Source organism: Toxorhynchites rutilus, chromosome 1 (genome assembly GCF_029784135.1).
Source record: "Toxorhynchites rutilus septentrionalis strain SRP chromosome 1, ASM2978413v1, whole genome shotgun sequence".
Classification (NCBI taxonomy): Eukaryota; Metazoa; Arthropoda; class Insecta; order Diptera; family Culicidae; genus Toxorhynchites; species Toxorhynchites rutilus.
The window spans coordinates 152112665-152127535 of NC_073744.1; the positions used below are offsets into that span (position 1 = coordinate 152112665).

Consider the following 14871-nt stretch of genomic DNA (forward strand, 5'->3'; position numbering starts at 1 on the left):
TTATGTTTATGCAATAACTCGTGAAGCGTGAATTGTAAACGAGTTAACTAATGAATCAGAATAAAATGCAAGCAAGAAACGGTTGAGATATTATGGTCAACTAATTTTCATGGATACTTTTTTTAATCACATCCCATTAGACACCAAACGACTTTGTTCCTTCGAAAGGCAACCGAAACCTGTTCTCGCTGAAAACAGAACCACCAACATACTACTGTGACGGTTGTGGCGGCATTTATGGGGGCCACTCTAGATGGGAATTGGCTTGGCCAGTAAAGCCATGATATGTTTTCCACGCGCATGCGCACACCGTCGGTTGTGGGTTGGAATTAGAAATGAGAGTTTAATTACGCGGTCAAACCGTGGCGGGTATTCGAATTATTCATAACCGCGTGCACCCGACCGAAGGCCGTACAACCATTTGTGTCGTCCCTGATATCGCGATAGCTGTAAGGCGGAGTACCAGAAGCTTATCGAGGGACGTTGGCACGTAGAATTGATGCCATTAGTGCGCCGCGAGCGCATCAGTAAACATCGCTACACCTAAAAAAAACTTCCCCACACAGATAGTACACCAAATTTCTGCCGCCGATCGGTGCAACAACATACATTGTTCAGCGCGTTGTTACGTAAATCAACGAGCGTCGTTCATAAAATAATGGTTTTTCCCTACCAATATCCATTGCTCATACATTCCGTCGCTTATTTGTCTGCCTCCTGGTGGATAGCCGCAGTTATGAAAACCGCAGCAAAGATCGTCATCGACTTGCGTTGCGTTGCTCTGCGTCTATCCGCCAACAGGTTTTCGTGGTTCGGCCTAAAAACGCTGGCACATAAACCACTACTCCGTACCCAGCTGAGTACCAGACACTCGACGCATGTATGTTTCTAACTTACACATTCACCGACCTTTCCTTTCACTCTCACCTGCTGGCGCACGATAAGTAGCGGGTTCCAAAATACAAACAACTGATATCCACCGCTGCGCTGCGGTTACGGAGCACATATGTGGACCAGTTGGTCACATTGGACAAGGTCGAAAATGACCTCGCACAAAACTTCGCTTTGGTGCGTTTTATGAATGAGTATGTGTATTGATGTCGTTTTGGGGTCTTTCGACACCCTTCGGTATCAGACAGGTACGCCGGAACATGCTCAATGTTAGGTTGAGCTATCAGAATCGCTATGTTTCGGGAGGATAGACGGCATAAATGCCAGAAATTCTAGCATGGTCATGCATGTTGACATTTCATTTGCAGACAACATTCGACGGCAACAGTCTCAATAAAGTAGAGGATAATTCGGAGGAATTGTTGGGAGCGAACTTTTACTTAATCGAGCGGCACCGCGCGGATGTTGGTTTGCTGTTGTTGACGGGAAGAGATATGTGGTGAAAGCAACGCTCAAACGTGAGTCACTGTTGGCATTTCCCTTCAAAGAACGAGTAGGTACTTACTCCACCGTAGTCTTTTGGGGCAAATTCAACATTCAGTGGTTGTGTGACAACTAGAAATTATTTACTTGTTTTGGGGGTAGAATAAATGTTTTGTTTAGAGAAACCATCGAAACAATATATATTATACAAAGCGTAGTTAATCGCATTCCGCTATTTTTTCTGTAGGTATTAAAGAATACAGAAAGGACAGAACTATTTTCTATGCATTAAGTCAATTTTTCCATCTTGTACTGGAGAACAAAACTGTTCTTGATTGATTACAATATCAAAATATAGTTGCACGGTGTAATCCTCAATACTTCCGTAGGTACAAAAACAAAATAAGTCGAGCGTCAGATGGTTACGGTACGACCGAACGAACTTCAAAGCTCGTTTTGTCGACTATTCATTTCTATGATTTCCTCAAAATATACTACATACTCAGTTTAGTCTCCAACTATGGCCCTCCTGCATCTTGGGAAACTTCTGACAAACTTCTTGAACATTTCACAGCGAAAGCAGCTCACTTTTCATTCTCAACGTCGTCGTTTTGAATGTTCACAAGTCTGCGATCGAGAGTACACTGACCAATGTTTCACAAGACTGCCAAGTACAGTTTTTTTTCTATCATTTCTGTGCGTGTTAAATGTAATAAATTGTCAACACACATTAGGGAAAGTCATTTATATGCAACACAACATCATTGTTTTGCAAGCGTGTTCAACTACATTCGATGGTTTTTATGAAGTGTCTTGATTATTCAAAATCAATCACTGGTTACTAATAAAATTCAATTCGAAAATTGGGGGATTCATCCTTCAATGAATCGATTGAAAACAGTAGACACTATTTGTTGCCAGCTGAGCCGATTAAACACAAATTCAGTTGTGGTGGGGAGGAATCATATGGTTGAGAATGGATCGACAGTACTGTCATATTTTTGAAAAAAATATGCTTCTACGATTTGAATACTGGAACCGACATGGTGGAGTGGTTATTCCAATAAGCTACGCAAATCGAAGAGCCAGTTACCAATCGGTTCATAAACCATTGATAAGATAACCAGAGCGGAACCCGCTCTAATATAAATCGGCTCAAAATAATCCGCACCTGTAATTAGGAATGACCTGTTTGGTACAATTCTAACTGATGCCGACCTAACCGAGTACTGCTCCACGGCCGTTTGTGTTGTTCGATACCGTATTTCCCATGACTGTTAATCATGGAGTTGCTGGCCTAAGATAGCGCTTTGAGTCTTGGTCCATGATACGACTAATCGGCTGACAACGCGAGTAAGGGCGCGGTAAAGTTCTAGGGAGATATCAAGGGGAGAATACCGTGAGCAGTAGTTACAGAAGGAATCCCTACTGGCACATTAGGATTAACGCCAGTAAGATCCTGATTAGAGCATAACCTTAACTAGGGCATGGAGAACAGAAATGATACGGAAACGAAAATGATTCGCCGCCAAAGGCCGACAGTGGTGCTGTCCTGCTCTCTGAATAAGGATAAGGAAACAACCGAGGAAGGAGCGAGGTGTGATTGATACGACAGGTAGTCAAGTGCACGCGTTTGCGAGTCGTAGGAAGCAGCTGCAATCGCCAATGTTAAACTAATCTCTCTGAAGGAATACCCAAGACTCGACAAAGTCGGGAGAGCAACCCTCTGTTCATGTCATAGTCCAGCAGTAGTTTAAGTTGGATGGCTGACTGGAGATACCATCCAGAATACGATTATGACGAGTATTAAAGGACTCGATATTTTCGTGCAGGACTAACCTAACGTGCCATATGAAGTCCAGAATTCCATGTCTAAGTTCCCTCTTGAAAGGTCTGTAAAGGAGCATGACAGATTCGTTGAAAGAACAAAAAACGCCGAGTCGTGGTGGTGCCAAGAATTCTTCTAAACCGTTCTGTAAAAAAGGAAATAGGATTCGCCAGCAGAAAAAGATCTTCCCAAACAAAAGGAAAGACCAGTGCGACAGCTCCGACTCAGGCGATAGAGTCGACCAGGAGGACTATGACGAAGACCTGGGAGACAGCGATAAGACACCGACAACAAGATAAAAACGATTGGAACAAGCTAAAGAAACAAGAAGAAGAACTGAAGAGAGAGAGAGAGAGAGAGAGAGAGAGAGAGAGAGAGATAGAGAGATAGAGATAGAGAGACAGAGAGACAGAGAGATAGAGACGAAAGGAAGGAGAAGAAAGGAAAAGTGAAGAAAACGATGGGAAAGGGCAGGAGTCGGAGTCGAAAGATAATAATTCTGATCCTTGACGGGCGAAAAGGAAAGGCGACGCATTCGCCATCGGAACTAAGGGCATCAAAAGATGCGAGAGGTTCATGTCATGTCTCGAAGAACTGGAAGAGAACATAGTGAAATTCGAGCGCACCAAGAAAGGCGAAATACTGTTCGACCTGAAAAGTGACCTGGAAATCAAAAGTTCAGCATTCAAGGACCTTGTCGAAAAGGGCCTCGGAGACGGAGTAAATTTCAGGGTCTTACGTTTTAATCTGAAGGCGAAAAACATCGTGGGTAAAGCATGAAAATCCGGTTAAGATGGCATATCGCGCGACACATACCGTTGCTTCGCTGCATTATTGAGAATATTTTTAATTGAATGGTATGTTCTTTAAATTTGAATTTATACTGAATCTTTTGATATTTCAGATGACCACCGGTACAGTGCAACTAACAAGGAAGTGCTCATTTTAAAAAAATGATTCAATCGGGGATGAATTTTATTTGTACTGGTGATGTTTGGATACTCTCAGATTGTGGATTGACGAAGTTATGCAAATTAGAATTTAGTGGATGGGAGATCCTTTTCGAATGAATCTGGAATGAATCCTAGGTTAGCACTAGTAGAACACCCGTAAATTTATCTTTCCAACAGAATGTTTGAATTTTTATTGTAGCAACCATTTTTGTTGCGGGCATCAATGGATCAGTTTTTTAGCGGGCATCAGTGGATTCTATTCCAGGTTATAAACAGGTTGGGGTGTAGGCTGGAATTTGGTTCAGGTTTGCTTGGTGGTTTTTGGTCTGCGGTCTCGAAAAGGATCGGAAATCAACGAACAACAACTGCAAACAACAACAACAAAACAAATAAATCACGGCTGTTACCTTACTTTCCATCTTCTTTTTGATACCCGAGTCGATAACATATGAGGACACGACTTCAAATTTCACTTAGTGACAAACTATAGTCACGCCATTCGCCTACGGGAATGCAGTGACTTGAGCCATCTCACCTCATTCGCCGCGCGGAATAAAGAGGAATGTTGCAATGGGGCATAGAGCTGGCCTCACTTAATGCCGCCTGGGTTTCGTCAGCTTCGTGATATTTCCCGAATGTGTTTGGCTGAGAAGTAATTACACGCTGGTCCTGGGAGAGGATAATGGTGAGAATTTTCCCATAGTTTTATTACTATCACCACTTGCGCGTACTTTGAATAATATGTCGAACGCAGTTTATGATAAAAGTCTCTATTTTATCATATTGTCGTTGTATGACGTTTTTCATTGTAAACAAATGCTATTTTATGTCATTCAAAAGAAAAGTGAAGTGTTAACTTATCGTTTGATTGTATATTCACGATGAACATGCTATAAATATTGTTAACTTTGATGACTTTGATTGACTTTGATTTTTTTTGTTTGGAGGTAAAGTGGTTACCCGCACATATCGAGCTAAATGGGATAGATTTATGCGTTTTTTTCATCCAAATGTGTTCAAATCATATTTGAGATAGTAGGTACATGTATGAAATAAGCTTGGCCAATTCTCCTAGAGTCTCAATTTAAATTTTCTCTTGCATACAAAAACGTAGTAAGAAACACATAACGTTCCGCATAGTGAGGCTTGGTTTAGTTGGAGTTTTAGTAAACAGAACATTGTAAGTTGTTATTCACCTATGACCACTTCACCCCCAAACATGAAAATAATTTCTATGCCAATTAATTTGCTGAGATTAAACAAAATATCTGTTCACCTCTCCTAGAACATGATAACAGCCGTCCAAACTGATGATTTGTCCAACATATCAGATTGGATAAACTAAATTTCACGAGAAATTCTGTAGATACCATGAGCACAGAACTACGGCCGAATGGCTATCGAGAGATTAATTTCTGTTTTTATTTGTATTTTGACATGCGACAGCTCTACTGAAGTACAGGGTGACTCAAAAGACATTCAATTCTTCAAACATAAGGTGACTATCAATACGGCATCTATAGTCAATAGTTATACTACCAAACAAGCAGGTGACAACTTTGCCCCCACTACCCCTATACTCACCACCAAATTGAGGCGATTGTAGAATGTCCGTTTATTGCATGAAACGTTCACTTCTTGTAGGATTATGTCCATTGAAATCGGATAGTGGACGCCAAGGTACCCACGCACTACAAGAGTGGTGAAATCAGTCAAGGAGAAAGTGACATGGAACATGGCTTAAGAGCATCCTTTAGGACTAGAGAACGCCATTTGATCAAACGGAACATTTCAGAGCACACGATTGTCATGTTCTCAGATGGGAATTTTTACCCGATATCGGATCAATCTAATCCTCGAACGGATGGGTATATGTCATTGCATATGGAGCGGTTGCCTCGAATGGATTGAAGATGCCTCCAGTTTTAAAGTGTACACTGAATTCTACATGGATGTTTTGAATGACAAGGCAACAAGGCAACAAGAGTGAGCACCATGTCATACCTATAAACGGACCCAAACCTGGTTGGAAGAGAACATGTGATATTGACCGAAAGATATTTGGCTTCCAAGCAGACCAGGCTTGAAGCCCTTCGACTATTCAATATAGGCGTATGTTGAAGCGAAGGCCTGAAAATATTCGCACCCAAACTTCGATTTCACAAATGCTTCCATAGCCGAGACGTGGGCTTCAATTTCAGAGGACTAATGCTATAAAGCTATAAAGGTTTGCTCTCGATTTTGCAACCGCCTGGAAAGTTAAATTGGAAATGAAGGTGGACATATCGAGTTATTATTTCTGAATTGGCTAAAATACATGCTTGAATAAATAAAAAAGTTAATAATAAGTTTTTTTTAATTTAAAGAAAGATTTTCGTATTTTTTATGAAACACTCTGTAAATCTTTCGCCGAGGATAGGATATTAAGAATATTAAAGGAAAAGACGGTAGTTTCTAAAAAATCGAATACATTCTTAATACATTCATTCTTGGAAAAGGTTTACGAAAAATGAATGACGGCTACAAGGAACGATGCTACCCAAGGAAGTAGGACAATGTGAGAAGCAGTCACAATTACATAGATAGTAAAGTAGTGATGTGAAGTGGAGATTTTGATCATGTTTCGCGGGAAAGGAGGACAGTCCAACAAAAGCAGCCTAAAGTTAAAAATTATTGAAGTTCGTACAGCCTGCGAAATTAAATAGAAAGGAAAGGAGACCAAAATAATGAAAATGCCTGCATCTTGTGTGCTAGATACATAAAGTCGAATGATAAAATGGTTAGGAATAAGAGTAATAAAATTTTCTACGTCTAGGAGGCTGGGAAAAAGAAATTGAATGACTAAAATGATAAAAGATTCTGCAGCTAGAGGAATCAAAATACGAAATTTAATGACTAAAAGGCTAAAATATGGAATTAGGAAGTTTCTACAGTTAAGGGTCTGAGAATGAATGAAAAAGGACGTCGATAACCACAAAAGTTTTTTTCAGCGATGAGGTTAGAAATAAAACAATTCAAGGTACTGCAACAAGATTAGTGTCAAAGGCTAGAGGCTACCTAGTAGAATAATGAGAAATCCATGTTCATCGATGAATGACGTTTAAGAGAATCATTCTTGCATGACATATAAGCAGCATTGTAGAGATGATATGTAATTTATTTTTGGCATTTTTATCATATAAGGTGTATTCGAGAATGTTAGCGTTTGTTTTTGAAATTATTGATACATTACATTTAGTTCAAAAACAAATGAATAATTTCGAAGACCCAAAAGAAACAAAATGTTCAGTCATAAACTGAAAAAAAAACTTGAATTTCTGCTTAAATTTCAAAGAGGATTGTGCGAAAAAAAAAGTTTGAACTTTGGGCATTCTAATATATTTTGAATTTAGAAAGTACTGCTTTAAAATTTATTTAAATTTTGTTTTTCATTGGTTTTAATTTTGTCAGTATATTTAGCACATTGCGCTGCACAAAATTTTTTTTCTCGTATCTTAAACTATATTAGATTCTCTTTATATTGGATTTAGATGGTTTACCAAAATCATAGGAGTCAGAAGTACGATTGAGCTCTGTGAGAAAAAATAAAGTCCTGTAGAAAAAAAGACACATACGAACGCTTTTAAATAAAAACTAGAGCAGAAGTGGGTCTCAAAGTTATATTTTTTTCAAAATTTCGAAAGGCCAGTAAATATATACATTTTTTTGCATAGCGTATTTAACATTTTTTCATTATTAGAAAATGTTTGAAGACATTTATCGATACACCTTGGGATGATGTACTTTCAGTATTTTTTCTTATTTTTGTCTCAAAGCTATTGAGAATGGCGTGAAAAAAACGAAAAGATGCATTTTTCACCATAGATCCTATGGTGTACCATATAAGGACTGAAATATATGGTACTACTGCCAAAATGTTTTATTTAGTACCCAATACAATATTTTCCATACAGCTGGTGATTTGGTTTGGGGGAACTTTCTACTCGCTTACCCAGCCAGACCCTTTGAGAAATATTTTTTTGTACCGCGCAACGCCGAAAAAAATCTGAAAAAAATCACACATATCTAGAAAAGCCGTAGGAACATATTTGAATATGAAATAGAGTAGTACTGAATCTCTATATCCCAGAAAAAATTTTTTAATATTTTTTTCAGTACTTAAATTTTTGATTAAATTTTTGTCTTAATAATTTTTCTTGATACACCGTAGTGAGATACACATTCAGCATTTTTCTCAAATTTTTATCTCGGAGCTTTTGAGGATAGCGTGAAATAAACGAAAAAGTACGTTTTTCTTTACAGATCCTATGTTAAACCACATAGGGGTTCAATAAAACCACCAAAATTTCTTATTTAATATCCTATACAATATTTGTCATACAGCTGGTGATTTGGTTTGGGGGCACTTTTTACTCCCTTACCCGGCTAGGCCCTTTGTGTAAAAAATTCTCACAAAACGAGATGTTGTTGAAAGTACTTTCGTAGCCAATGGTTTCGCGTTCGCTTGATAAACGAACGTAAGAACTTTTTTCTTCTGTCAAAGATGAAATCTGCTTTCGTGTGTTAATGGGTCAAATGCACAAATAAAAGAACCTTTTTAAGAGTGTTAAAATGTTTATATGTATGGAGCAAATCGCTCATTCAAGGCTGAATGTCAGCTTGGAGTTGTGTTGTTATTAATCCAACACTATAAAATGAAGGTGGATATAAAAGTATACAGGAAGAGTGTTTTTGAAAGCAAAACGGAGAGCGTGAACAACGTGAACCTTCAACCTTTTCGCGATGGTTGCCATGCTTATGGCAAAGTATGCGAAAAATGACAAAGTATGGTACATGCGCTCCGTGACGAAAGGGTTAATGCGTGCTTATTTGCAAAGTGTCTCTTATGTTGCTCTTTTACATTGCCTTGGCATATATATTATACACAAACTGTCCTCTCATTTGAATGAATGCTGTACCTGTATGGATGGATAACAAATTTTAAGCTAGCAGATTTTAAACTTTTAAGCTCATTTAATGTAATGTTTGAGGATGTCAAACAATGTGCTAAATAGTAATTTTGAGAGTAGGGCCTCCTATTAGTTGATCTTCTTCTAGACTAATTCTCGAAACTAATGGTAAGTGAATTTTGTAGGCAAAAAAAAAAAAGAAAAATCTATCAATTTGAATCAAACTAGTAATTGGGCATCACATGACATTAAACGTCGGAAATAATTTGTGAAATGTTGCTTCAAAATAAGAATAAAAACTTTTATTGACATCGATCATTTATCGGTCATCATATTTATCATTTATCATTTATCATTTAAAAATGGACAAGTACAATAAAATGGTACTATTACAATACAATAAAACCAACCAAGATCCAACCAAATCTTGGTGAAACCGGCCTCGATATGAACCGACGAAAACTAATGCTCTTGAAGGTATAAAAGGGAGAAAAATAATTAGACCGCATACAAAATTGCAGCCTAAGACAACTTGCAGATGATGGAGTGGTGTCTGTCGTAGGATCAAACGAATCCGACCTGCAAAGACCCTTACAAGATACTTTGAACAATTTTTCAACCTGGGCCATTGGGCTAGGGATCGAATTCTCCACGGAGAAAACAGAGACGGTGGTTTTTTCTAGGAAGCATAGACCAGCAAAACCAAAGCTTCAACTTTTGGGTAAACCGATCACTCATGCTATGTCATTCAAGTATCTTGGGGTCTGGGTCGACTCCAAATGTACTTGGGGGATCCATATTAGGTATCTGAGTAAAAAATGTCAACAAAGAATAAACTTTCTCCGTACAATTACCGGCACCTGGTGGGGAGCCCATCCCGAAGATCTTATAATGTTGTATCGAACAACTATTCTCTCAGTGATGGAGTATGGCAGTTTCTGTTTTCAATCAGCTGCCAAAACACACCTCATTAAACTCGAGCGAATTCAGTATCTTTGTCTCCGTATCGCGTTGGGATGTATGCCCTCAACGCATACCATGAGTCTCGAGGTTTTGGCAGGCCTACTCCCACTAAAAGATCGCTTCAATTTATTATCTCTTCGGTTCTTCATCCGGTGTAAGGTCATGAACCCATTGGTGATCGGAAATTTTGAGCAGCTGATCGAGTTAAATTTTCACTCCGGATTCATGAGTTCATATAATGAATTCATCTCCATGCAGGTTGATCCTTCTTCGTATATTCCCAACCGTGTTTGTTTCCCTGACTACATCAATTCCTCTGTGCATTTTGATCTGTCCATGAAGCAAGATATCCATGGATATTCAGATTACCAACGATCGAGGATCGCTCCAACGATCTTCGATGAAAAGTATGGGGGTATCAATTGTGATAATATGTACTTTACTGATGGGTCCACTATAAATGAGTCCACAGGATTTGGAGTGTTCAACGAATTTTTTAGCACCTCACGCAGTCTTCAGAATCCTTGCTCAGTGTATATTGCTGAATTGGCAGCAATTCATTGGGCGTTGGACAGCGTCGCCTCACGACCTGTTGAACACTATAAAATTTTCTAAATAACCAAATGTATTTTTCCCATAAAAAATCTTATTCACACATCCAATGATTTCGACACGAAACTATCCATAGTTTGCATTATCAAAGGGGTTCGATGAAATGTAAATCCGGCTTAATGTTCCCCAACTGGCTGAGATCACAAATCAGTCACTCAATCTGGTTTGAGCGGTTATTTATTATTGAACGATGACTTAGATGACAAAGTAAATATGTCGTTGCTCTGTTTAAAAACATGTTGTTTTTTTGTTGTTGAACAATCTATTTTAGTATGCCATTTGAATAGGTATTCCGTGTGCGTATGCTTATTTCCGCCACCGATATAGATCTTGAAACATTTCGCCTTTTTAAAAATTCACACTAAAATCACTTCCTTCCAAGTGTGGATAAAATGTTATGACATTGAATATAGATAAGCTGAAAGGCAGAAGTATGCCGGATAGTCAAATGTCAATCGAATCTCGATGCCCAGAAAAAAAACTAGATCAGACCAAAGATGGTCACACGATGTGTAAATTCTGATATTTTCGTGTCCATTATGCGTTTTCGTTTTAGCAGAAAAAAAAACGCAAATGTCATTCCTCAATTCACACATAATCATCTTTGGAATTGTTGTTAACCTTGCTGAGATGATGATGCGATCAAAAAACTTTCCCACTTATGATGTGAGGTCACCAGCTGCAACTCGCGCTGACGGCTGAAATCTCTCCGGAGAGGTGGGGTACATAGGAAAATGGGTTGATGTAGAGCTACCAAGTTTGGACAAGGCAACTTTATCTCAACCGGGTCTGCGTGCGGAAATGTGTAGCGTTTGGGTTGTGATCTCGGCTGACGATTGGATGGTGATTCACGTCCATCGCTCGATCTCCGCGTTCGACCTTGAGCGGAATCCGATTGCATCGGAGAGGTGTTTTTGTTTACGGTTGTATCCCCATGTTACGTGTACTTACGGCTTCACTCTCCCTTTCTCGCCCCCTGTGAGTCTCTCCGGGGGGTGCCTAATTTGGTGGTTCCGTTGGCGTCGGACCAGAGGAAGAAATTGGCTGAAAATTGTGCACACCACAAAAAGAAGGCAAACCAACGAACTGACTGACTGCCAACGAAACGAGACGGCAAAGAAAACCGAGAAACGTGTTGCACCCAATTGCGGTAACAAAATTGAAAGTTGTATAATACTCTGAAATCGCTATTAGCAAATCCGTTCACATATACGTATCCTCTCCTTCGAACCACCGCCTGGTAGGGTTTCGAAATCACTCACGAAATCGTTGGTGGCGGTTGGGTGGCACACGCTGCCAGTCTCACTCTCGATTACTACCCCCAACTGCACACCCTGTGTCACCCTCGTAGGGGTGGGCTCGACGTCTCACTCTATCTTCTCACTTCAACCGTCTCTCTCGCTCACTCTCAGACTCCAGCTTACTTGTACTCTTTGTTTTCGTTCGAATCAAATATTACAACAATCACTCAAACGATCGAAGTCTTCAAGTTCAAAATCCGGTCACTTTATCCAAAAAAAAAAAACAAAATTATCGTTCTGTGCACTACCCTTGCAATGGGGGGTTTTCACGACCTTTGACCCAGCGTTATGTCAACTCACATCGATCTTCGTTTCTTCTTCTGCTTCTTCTCGGTTTTGGGGGGCGGCGCGGCCTGTTGGAAATGCAACTTGCTCGCTAGAGAGACACTTCAAGAGTAAACCAACGATGGTGTCAACGAGGGGACACACCAAGCACAGCAGCTCGGTCAGCTCAGCGGTACTTTACGGTCTGCTAGTACTTCACCACACCGCGCGATCTTTTGCAGGGAAGCCAAGCGCAACTTATCTCATCAACACTTGCCTATCGAATGCTATACTAAATGCGAACGCCAGAAAATATTAGTTTGTAAACAAGTAATATATGCTATATATTGCTCAGTGGTTGGGACGAGCTTCGCTTGGGTCCCCGAACGAGGTTCGGGTCCCGATCGGATCGAGGACGAAACTTCGGGGGGAGCTTTTAGTGCCCACGAAGTTAAGAAGAATAACACGATCAAAACTCAACGACTCTCATCAGCTGCTGCTGCTGCTGCTCGCTCTCACGCAGCGAGCTTTCGAGAAAAGCTTCGAGCAGCCGCCCCCGATCGTCATCTCACGTCAGCCAGTCGGTCATCATCGGTGGGGGGATGGTCGGCGCTACTCACCACACGATGATCATTTCGTTTCGCAGCGGCTAGCGCAGCTCAGGGGCGATCGAAACCCGGTAGGATGAATAAACATGATTCGAAATAAAAGTGTCATAATCGCGCGGAAAATTAGTTCGATCGACAGCAGAAGCGGCATGATGGTGATGCACTTGCCCCGCCATTGCGCCATTTTTCGAGCCAAGCCGTTGCTTTGGCAGTTTTGGATGAAACCGTAAATCCGCGACTGTCGAACATAAACAAGCGAGATTGCCCCATTGGGAAATGATGTTGACAACTGACTTATTACTGCGGAATTTTTTATTTGGCGGTTAAGTGATGAAACTATTCCTACGCACAAACCGGCTTGTGCTAGGAAAAGTGCGACTTGCAGTAAATCTGCTTCAGAAGCGCTAAATTGTATTAACCCTTTGCGGACGTTTGTCTGCTTTCAGCCACCACAGCAAGGAACCATACTAAATACTTTGTTCAACGATGTAATAGTTACATTTTTTCTAAACGTATTTTAATGTCTAGTGAACTTTCTCTCGAATGTATCTCGAAGTTTCTAAGTTTCGAATGTAACGGTACTAGGTATAAACATAATATTATTAGGGTAGAAAGATATGAGAATCTTTTTCAAGTGAAATTAATTCCGACCGCAAAGGGTTAATGCGGCAAAAGGTTAAAAACTTCTAACTGTGTTGGAGAACAATAGCAAAGAAAATCATTATTAATATGATGTGATAAAATTTACAAACAATGAAATTCAATTATTTGATTTAAAAGAGTGGCCAACATTCCAGTTTTTCCTGGATATTGCCAGTTTTTAAACATACCAGACAAAGGCATAAAACCTCCTGTTTTTTTAAAGTTTCATCTAGCTTTTTGTTTTTTCGTCATTTTATGTTTTTACTTCTCAAAAATAAATTAATTTCTTCCAGTTGTGAGAATCCTACTCCGCTCCACTCACATCGAAGACCTTTATGACGCGTTTCTATATCAATTTAAACATATCTGCTTTGGACACACAGAAGTACGGTATGGTGTTCTCACTAGTTTGCCTCCCTTCTATTGACATTCAGTTCGATCAGAAACATTATGTCAGTTTGGATGATGTTTATATAGGTGTTGCTATTGAAATGTTGATGAGTGAATATTTTTAGTATGTGAAATTTCACACAATGCCGTAGCTGGTTTCAAGACCAATTCGATAAGGTTTTACAACATGACGATAATTGATTCAGCTGTCATAATGGGTGTACCGGTAAGTGAATGGTAGAATTCTCGACCTAGCGTATGTCAACATTCCTGATTACGTCGAACATTTTAGCCCTCCAATTCCACTCCTAAAATTAGATGAACATCATAAACCGTTCATTCTGAGGCTGGACACTCAATTAACTGTGCCATGTTTCAGCCACGCTCCGGCGGAAGCCACGTATTTCGACTTCAAAAGATGTGATATTAGCTCGTTGAAAAATGAACTTTCGGTAATTGACTGGGCACAACGCTTGAGCTGTACTCCACTGGATGAAACTGTGGCTGCTTTCTATGCTACGCTACATAACGTTTTCGATAAGCTAGTTCCACGTCGCCACACTGGCACTTTCATTGTTACCCGTAAACCTTGGTGGACACCCGAGCTCCGTCACTTGCGCAATAAGCTTCGTAAAGCCCGCAATCGATTCTTTAGTGCCAGATCTGAAGAAAACAGCAACATCCTACGACACATTGGAAGTGAATATAATGTTCTGCTTAAGACAACATATGCAGCGTACGTAGATAAGCTCCAATCTGATTTGAAGTTGAATCCTTCATCTTTTTGGGCTTTTGTTAGAGCTCAAAAATCATCGAAACGCATTCCATGCAATGTGGAATATAAAAGACGCCGAGCAAGCACAGCCAAAGAAGCCGCCAACCTGTTTGTTGAATTTTTCCAAACTGTTTTCCGATCCACATCTCCAGCATCGAATACGGAAACATTCCGTCTCACACCTTCGTATGATGTGTATCTTCCTCATTTCC

At 39.9% G+C, this 14871-nt stretch overlaps 1 protein-coding gene across 3 annotated transcripts in view; it reads right to left on the minus strand.

Moving 5' to 3' along the window:
- LOC129772960 (synaptonemal complex protein 4) overlaps positions 1 to 12549 on the minus strand; it is a 68597-nt gene extending 56048 nt beyond the window's left edge. For 2 of the 3 annotated variants that reach the window (XM_055776494.1, XM_055776503.1), the window contains exon 1: positions 12281 to 12549. The gene's annotated coding sequence lies outside the window, so the exon portion shown is untranslated. The remainder of the gene's footprint in view (positions 1 to 12280) is intronic. The other variant, XM_055776507.1, reaches the window with a different exon arrangement.
- Positions 12550 to 14871: the final 2322 nt, after the last annotated feature.